The sequence below is a fragment of the Corvus kubaryi genome, unplaced genomic scaffold, assembly GCF_017639235.1.
Source record: "Corvus kubaryi isolate FWS band 111438036 unplaced genomic scaffold, C.kubaryi_AGA036_p1.0 66, whole genome shotgun sequence".
NCBI classification, from domain to species: domain Eukaryota; kingdom Metazoa; phylum Chordata; class Aves; order Passeriformes; family Corvidae; genus Corvus; species Corvus kubaryi.
In genome coordinates this window covers 35,067,693-35,076,466 of record NW_024582054.1, presented here as the reverse complement: position 1 = coordinate 35,076,466, position 8,774 = coordinate 35,067,693, and the positions used below count along the sequence as shown (strand labels likewise).

At 47.8% G+C, this 8,774-nt stretch overlaps 1 protein-coding gene across 1 annotated transcript in view; it reads right to left on the bottom strand.

Moving 5' to 3' along the window:
* The window catches only part of LOC121673631 (MAM domain-containing glycosylphosphatidylinositol anchor protein 2-like), a 96,674-nt gene that overhangs the window by 78,197 nt on the left and 9,703 nt on the right, over positions 1-8,774 (bottom strand). The window lies entirely within an intron of this gene.

Sequence of the window (8,774 nt, the reverse complement as noted above, 5' to 3'; positions counted from 1 at the left end):
TAGGTCTGGAAAATGGGCACAGTCTAAAACTCGACAACAAAAACCAGTATTAATTTAGGTCTGGAAAATGGGCACAGTCTAAAACTCGAAAGCAAAAACCAGGATTAATTTAGGTCTGGAAAATGGGCACAGTCTAAAACTCTGCATCAAAAACCAGGATTAATTTAGGTCTGGAAAATGGGCACAGTCTAAAACTCGGCACCAAACCACGAGATTTGTGGAGGTGGCACTGGGATTTCAGTTTGGAGGAATCAGGGAAATTCCCAAGGAAATCAACAGCTCTTGTGTACGAACACTTCATCCAAGAGTCCCTGAGCAGCTGCATTTCATGGAATCCTGGAATGGTTTGGGTTGGGAGGAGTTTAAAGGTCCCATTCCACCCCCTGCTACCACCAGGGACACCTCCCACTATGCCAGGCTGCTCCAAGCCTTGAACATTCCCGGGGATTTCCGATCTGTGGGATTTGTGGCTGCCCGTGATGGGTCTGGGAGGAGAAATGAATTGATATTCCCATTTTTTTCTGATGGTTTTCTTCTTTTGGGAATCGCAGAATCATGGAACGGTTTGGGTGGGAAGAGACCTTAAAGCTCATCCCATTCCAACCCAGGGACACCTCCCACTATCCCAGGCTGCTCCAAGCCCCGTCCAGCCTGGCTTTGGACACTTCCAGGGATCCAGGGGAAGCCACAGCTTCTCCAGGAATCTGTGCCAGGGTCTCCCCACCTTCACAGGGAAGAAATTCCTTCTTAATAACCAGGAATTCTGGGCTTTTAGGAATATATTTTGCTCCAGACCATCAATACACAACAGTGGCATCAAAACCTCTCTTCCTGTTTATTCCACATGGGAATATCTGGAATATTGGGCTAGTAAATAGCTCCGGGTCAAAGTGTTGTTCATCGTTCCAAAGTTTTACATGGAATATTGGAGTGGAAAAGCAGACAACTCAAAAGAATCACTGCTTCCTCTGGAAAAGTGAGGATCCTTGATTCTGGAAAGGTTGGAATTCAGATTTTCCAACCAGTGGGAAACCAAAAGCAGAGCTGGAGAGTCCTTGGTTTCCAAAATTTCTGCCCTTGGGAGACTCCACCTTGGGAACTGTGTCCAGCTCTGGAGTTCTCTGCACAAGAAAGTTGTGGACTTGCTGGAATGATCCAGAGGAATCCATGGAGCTGCTCCGAGGGCTGGAGCCCCTCTGCTCTGGAGCTGGGAGGAGTTCACCTGGAGAGAGGGAGAGGCTGGGAGAGCTGGGAATGTTCACCTGGAGAGGAGAAGGATCCAGGGAGAGCTCCGAGCCCCTTGCAGGGCCTAAAGGGGCTCCAGGAGAGCTGGAGAGGGACTGGGGACAAGGCCTGGAGGGACAGGAGCCAGGGAATGGCTTCCCAGTGCCAGAGGGCAGGGCTGGATGGGAGATTGGGAACTGGGAATTGCTGGCTGGGAGGGTGGGGAGGGGCTGGGCTGGAATTGCCAGAGCAGCTGGGGCTGCCCCTGGATCCCTGGCAGTGCCCAAGGCCAGGCTGGACATTGGGGCTGGGAGCAGCCTGGGACAGTGGGAGGTGTCCCTGCCATGGCAGGGGTGGGATGGGATGGGATTTAAATTCCCTTCCAACCCCAACCACTCCATGATTCTGTGATTCCATGAACACAGCGAATGGCTTCCCACTTCCAGAGAATAAATTGCCCTTACGGGACAACTCGTGTCCTTGGGATTCCACATCCCAACACTTCCACAGGCTGCCAGGGAAAACACAAGTTTTTCCAGATCCAAGTAAAAGCCGGCAGTGACAGGAGCTGTGAACAGGCAGGACGTGAGCATCCGGATTCCGTGCCAGGGATCCCAAGGAAATTGCTCTTTTCCAGCTTGGTTGCTGTAACACTCTGGGAAAAGGATATTTCCTTCTATTTTCCAGCAGAGGAAAACTGTGGCTATTAATGATGGAAAAAATCAGCAGCACACCCACAAAGCCACAACTCCTATGGAAGAATTTCAGTGCTTTTTTCACTTGATTCCCAAAAATTCCAGAGTGATCCTGATTGGAATCTGGGGATGCTTCCAAAATGGAAATGAATAAAATAAATAAAATAAAATCAACTAAAAATCGATTCTTTCACCTCCGCACTCAGATTTTACACACTGGCTTCCAAGCTCTGGAAAATCAGGCAGCACGGATGTCCAAGAGGTCTGAATCCCAAAAAATTAAGGATTTGGCTTTGGAATTGCAGAGGAAGCATTCCTTACACTCCAAGGCTGAAAGCTTAACTATTACTGGAAATAATAAAGGAATTTTAAGGAATTGCTGAATAATTTAAAAGGCTTTTAATGAGTGGAACCTCAGGGAACAAATATTTCAATCTTAGGTAAATTGGTAAAATTTCCGTTAAAAAATTGTTAAAAATAATAAATTGATAAAATTCCTTTATCCTGCGCAGTTGGATCAGTCTTTTTTTTATGGAAAAGCAGGATTTAGGGAAATACCCACAAATTCTTTCCCAAAAAACCTCGGAACAACCTGGCCAATGATTAATTGCAGCAATTAATCTTTGATTAATTTGGATTACTTGATTCCAATGTTGTTCCTTACGACTTTCAGACATTTCCCTGCTTCCAAAAATTACCACTTTAATCCTGAATCATCCATAAAGGTTTTCCTATCAATATCCCACTGAAGGATGATGGATTTTGCATCCTGCGTGGCTGGAAAATGCCTTTTCCAGCATTAACCGGGAGCTGAGGGCAGGAATTTCACAGAGTTTTTTTCTTCTGGGGTCAGGATCATTTGAACCTTCCTGGTGGGAAAGGATGGACTGGCCCCCACTGCAATTATCCAGGGAATTTGAGGAAATGATCCAAATAGCACCAAACTTTGAAGTTTTTTATTCCCATAGCTTTTTTTCTTCAGCAACATCAATTAAATTAAAAAAAATTCATTTTAATAGTAAAGACATAATTTAAGGGCAGAAAGAAGCAGACAAAGCTCCAGTTGGAATTCCCAGTTATTCCTTTTCATGGTGGTTTTCCAATGCTGGAATTCCACATCAAACCACTGGAATCACAAACATATCCCCATAACTTCAATGCTTGGGAATTTGTTCCCTGTAATTCTCTAAAGACAAATAAATACGACACATTTTGTAATTTTGAGCTTCTAAACTGGCACAAAATTAAGCCTGGGGATGAGAACTCCATAAAACCCAAATCCTGACTCTTATTTCCCTTGTGAACCAATCTAAATTCTGCTTTTTTTTTTTTCCAGGGACAGAATGAGTCGCTGTTGTTGCCATCCAGGTTCAGGAATTGATCAAATCCTCGCATTTTTCAGGAAGAAAGGCCCGGGTTTGATTAAACGCGCAGGAATTCAGAGCCATTCCACTGGGAAGAGCTGAAAACCTGGAAGGCTGGGCACTGGGAGAGTTGGAAACAAGGGAATTGGATCCAAGGATGAGGTAATTCCAGGGATGTTACCTCCCAGAAGCCAAAACTGCTCAAAATCGCACCTCTCCTATGGAAATAAGATAACTGGGAATGTTCACCTGGAAAAGAGAAGGATCCAGGGAGAGCTCCGAGCCCCTTGCAGGGCCTAAAGGGGCTCCAGGAGAGCTGCAGAGGGACTGGGGACAAGGCCTGGAGGGACAGGAGCCAGGGAATGGCTTCCCAGTGCCAGAGGGCAGGGCTGGATGGGAGATTGGGAATTGGGAATTGCTGGCTGGGAGGGGGGGGAGGGGCTGGGCTGGAATTGCCAGAGCAGCTGGGGCTGCCCCTGGATCCCTGGCAGTGCCCAAGGCCAGGCTGGACATTGGGGCTGGGAGTTGGAATGAGATGGTTTTTAACATCCTTTCCAACCCATTCCAGGATTCCATGGAAAGTACTGGATTGGGAGGTGATCCCAGTACTCAGCAGGTGCTCCATGCCAGTCCCACCACTGCTCTGAACTCCCAGTGAACCAAAAAGTTCATTTTTGTTCCATAAACCAGAAAATAATCGGATTAGGAATTTCCCATCGTCTCCATCTAAAGCTCTTACAATTCCTTTGGATTAAAATCCAAGCAAAGGGCCCCTCTGTGAGGGGTGTAACCTCGGGAAGATGTGGAAGACCAGGAAAAAGTCTGGAGAAAAGCCACAAAACTCATTAAAATGACAAAAATTTCCTCAGGAAAGCAAGGGATAAGCTCAGCAGTGGTGCAGTATCCAAGGAAAAATCAGGGAATAACAATCAACAGCTTTAAAACACCCAGGATGGTCCGGAAATCGATCGTGGATCAATTCCCAACATAAAAGGCAAAGTTAGGGAAGTAACAAAATGGATCAGGAAGCACTTCCTGTTTGCTCAGCCCCAAATGTTTATGGAAAACTTCTGCAAGCCATGGTGTTCCATTAAATTGGAGTCAGCAGCTCCAAAGGATTTTTCTGGGAATGCTGGAAGTTTTAGGACAGTCTCAGGGATGGGAAATCTCCTCCTCCCCACCAGGATCAGCTCCATGGCCCAAACCATCCCCAGGTTCGGGACTTCCACCACTCAACTGCCACCAATGCACCACCCCCAGTGCCCAAAGGTGCAAATCCCAAATTTTCCATAAAAATCATTTATTATTCCAAGTTTTCCCAGCAAAGTGCCTCACTGGTCCTCCCTGGAAAACCTCTGAGATCCCAGTTTACCCCAAGTTGTTATCCCAACCCAGAGGTGATGCCTTCACCCACTTCGGGAATTGCTTGTTACAGGAGGATGGAGATCTTTGGAACTCCTCCAAGCAGGACTGGGAAACCAGGAGCCGGCAGCTCCCTATTCCCAGAATTCTTTCTTTCTTTCAAAAGCAAAAAGGTGTAAAAATCTGCTTGTGTCATTAACTCACACACTGGAGTCTAAACCGAGATGGAAAATGCCTTCAACAGGGATCTTTTTCCACTTGGAATTCACTCCTCGGAGCAGAATCGCGGTTCAAAGTGACAAAGCTGTGGTGAAACCCAGGTGATTTAAATTGAGGCTTTTTTCATCTTAAAACAACAATTTCAGGTGTTGTTTCTGCTTTTCCTTCTCTTCATCACCACCCTTTCCGCTCCCCTGGAAAACCCTTGGGAAAAACAGGGAAGCAGCTTCATGGAGCATTCCCAAAATGCTGTGAGAGATGACAGCAACTCAACTGAGCGCCACACGAGGAAATGTTTCCCCTCTGATCTTTCAGCAATAAAAATCCTGACTCCATTTCCTGCCACAGTCATTACGGGACAGATTTTGGGTCTGACGTGAAGATTTTGGGATGAGAAGGGTCACAAATAAAGGAACCCAAATAAAAAAAAGCCCAAACAAACAAAAAAACCAAAACCAAACCAAGCAAGCCCTCCTCCAAAAAGTCCAGTTTGGTTTTCGGGAGATTCCTGTCCCTCAGGAATTCATTAAGGTTGGAAAAGTCCTCCAAGATCATGAAGTGCAACATGGCACTGCCAAGGCCACCACTGCCCCATGGCCCCAAGTGCCACATCCACAGGGATTTGAAATCCCTCCAGGAATGGGGACTCCACCTTGTACCTGTGCCAGGGCTGGACAACCTAATTAGGGAAGAAATTTTCCCAACTATCCAATCTAAACCTCACAGAATCCCTGAGGTTGGAAAAGAGCTCCAAGGTCACCGAGTCCCAGCTGTGCCCGATGCCCACCTTGTCCCAGCCCAGAGCTCTGAGTGCCACCTCCAGGAATTCCTGGGACACCTCCAGGGATGGGCACTCCAAAGCTCCCTGGGCAGCCCCTGCCAAGGCCTGAGCACCCTTTCCATGGGGAAATTCCTGCTGCTGTCCACCCTGAGCCTGCCCTGGCCCAGCCTGAGGCCGTTCCCTCTCCTCCTGTCCCTGTTCCCTGCCAGCAGAGCCCGACCCCCCCGGCTGCCCCCTCCTGTCAGGGACTTGTGCAGAGCCACAAGGTCCCCCCTGAGCCTCCTTTGCTCCAGCCTGAGCCCCTTTCCAGCTCCCTCAGGAATTCTCCAGCCCCTTCCCAGCTCCGTTCCCTTCCCTGGACACGCTCCAGCCCCTCCATGTCTTTCTTGTCGTGGATGACCCCAAACTGACCCTAAGATTCAAGGTGGGGCCTCACCAGTGCCAAGTTCAATCTCCAAAGTTTCACCCATCCCTAATTTTTTGCTCCACCAGGCCCACACGACACTCCCAAGGCAGGAAACCCATCCCATGCCCTCCACAGGAACCCAGGCAGGTTTTGGGGGAAGCTTTTCTAGACCAGACTAAACCCACTCCAGTGAAGCTCCCACAAGGCCGGGTTTAAGCGGCTCTGTTCCCACCCTGTCGTGCTTGGTTACATCACCGAGGTTATTGATTCCCTGCAGGTCAATATCAGCCTTTTGCTTCCACTTGTTCCCATTTTTAAAACTCCATGAGAAATAATCCGGAAAAATCTTGCTGTCTTTCTGACAGTGCCAACAGCAGAGGAAGAAAATCCGGGAAAAATCCCTAAATATTGGGAGTAGATAACTCCCAGTTTATGCGCACAGCAGACCTTGTTGGTATTTCCAGAATATCCCTGTGAGACTGGAAATGAACCCCAAACTCATTTCCAGAAAAACTTTCTGAATGAAACCCCAAATTTCCCAGTGATCCAAGCCCTAAATCTCCCAGTTTTCCAAACCCTAAATTTCCCAGTAATCCAAACCCTAAATCTCAATGACTCAAGTCCTAAATCTCCCAGTGATCCACACCCAAGATTTCCCAGTGATCCAAACCCTAAATCTCCCAGAGATCCAAGCCCTAAATCTCCCAGTTTTCCAAACCTTAAATTTCCCAGTGTTCCAAGCCCTAAATCTCAAAGATCTAAACCCTAAATCTCAATGATCCAAGTCCTAAATTTCCCAGGGATCCAAAACTGAAATTTCCCAGTGATCCAAACCCAAAATTTCCCAGGGATCCCAATCAGCTGTGCTGTATTTTCCTCCCACAGGATCCCAATTCCCCCCGATGCTCTCGCTGATCCCAAAACGGGAGTGAGAGTCTGAGCTGCCGCCAGGTTCAGCTGTGGTGACAATGGAAGGAGCTGACATTTGATTTTGCTGGAAAGGTGGGAGAACTGGGAAGGAGGGAGCAGGGAAAAATGGGAAAAGGGTGGGAATCTTGATGAGAGGGATTTGGCAGCTCAGCTGGGGCGGCAGCTTGGAAGGAAAAGCATCGACAGCAAAGGCCGGGCAGGAGGAGCAGCTCCTCGCAGATCCTGCAAAAACTCCCTGATTCCTTTAAAAATCAGATATTCCATATAAAATATTCCTTAGAAAATCAGGAATCAGAGTAACTGGCTGGACAAGGGATATTTGTTTGGGGTTTTTCCTAAAACCATCCTTTTCCCTTTCAAATTACAAGGTACTGGTGGTCACATTATTGAACGTGGTGGCACAAAATTCAGGGATCTGAACACATTCCAAAGAGGAGAGCATTCCTTGGTGGGAATTAAATCCATCCATACCATCTTATCCCAGGCATTGGATGCAACTTTTCCATCAGGCAATTCCAAAATATCGGCCTGAGCACATCCTGCCTGCACACTCCAGGTGTTGGAGACAGGACAAGGAACGTGTGGGCTCAGTCAGGATGGAAATTCCGAAGATTTTGACTCGATTTTTCCATGGTTTTTGCTCTCTGTGCACCGATTTTCCCTTTTTTCCAGAGGATGAATTGGCAAAGTCTCCTCCAGGCAGGAAAATGCCTCAAACAATGTTAAAAAACACTGGAAAAGGATCAAATCTCTCCTGCCCTGAGCCTGGCACGGCTTAAAAAGATTCCAGCAATTCCTTTGTTCCGGGAAAAGGAATTGGAAAGGTGTTGGCATCCCACTGGCTGAGATTCCAGCTCATTTCCAATTCCAGGAGAAGAAACACTCAGCAAACTCCATGAATCCCAAATGGCATCATTCATGTCTTGTGGAGCGCTCCTGGCACACCTTTCAAGGACTCCCACAAGTGCCAAGGAACAGAATCTGGGAATGCTTCCCACATTTCAAGAGAATTGCAAAGAGATATTAAGGAAAATTTTAAAAAAAGAGCCTGGATCAGCTTGCAGCAAGGAATAAAACCAGGATTAAGGGCTGGGATTAAGGGTTTGGAAAGGCAGGGTGAAGGGAATCAGCACAACGGGAAGCAGCAGTGGGATGCGGTGGTTTCCAAAGGGAAGGGATGAGAGCTAAAAAACAGGGAATGTTTAAACCGGACAAAATCTGAATTCCCTGAGGGACAGGAGGGACAGGAGCCAGGGAATGGCTTCCCAGTGCCAGAGGGCAGGGCTGGATGGGAGATTGGGAATTGGGAATTGCTGGCTGGGAGGGTGGGGAGGGGCTGGGCTGGAATTGCCAGAGCAGCTGGGGCTGCCCCTGGATCCCTGGCAGTGCCCAAGGCCAGGCTGGACATTGGGGCTGGGAGCAGCCTGGCACAGTGGGAGGTGTCCCTGCCCATGGCAGGGGTGGGAATGGGATGGGATCTGAAGTTCTCCCAACCCAAACTATTCCATGATTCCACAACAGCTGAAGGCTCTTCCCAACACCACCATTCCAACCCAAACTATTCCAGGATTCCACAGCACTTAAAGGCTCTTCCCAAGTACTCCATTCCAACCTGAACCATTCCAAGATTCTGGAGCAGCTGAAGGCTCTTCCCAACAACACAACTCCAACCCAAACCACTCCAATTCCCAACATGGGAATGGCTCCTGGATTTTGCAGACTTGAAGGATTATTCATCTTTTATCGTGATTTCACTGCCTTTGGCTCTGGTGCAAATTCCCTGGATTTTTTTT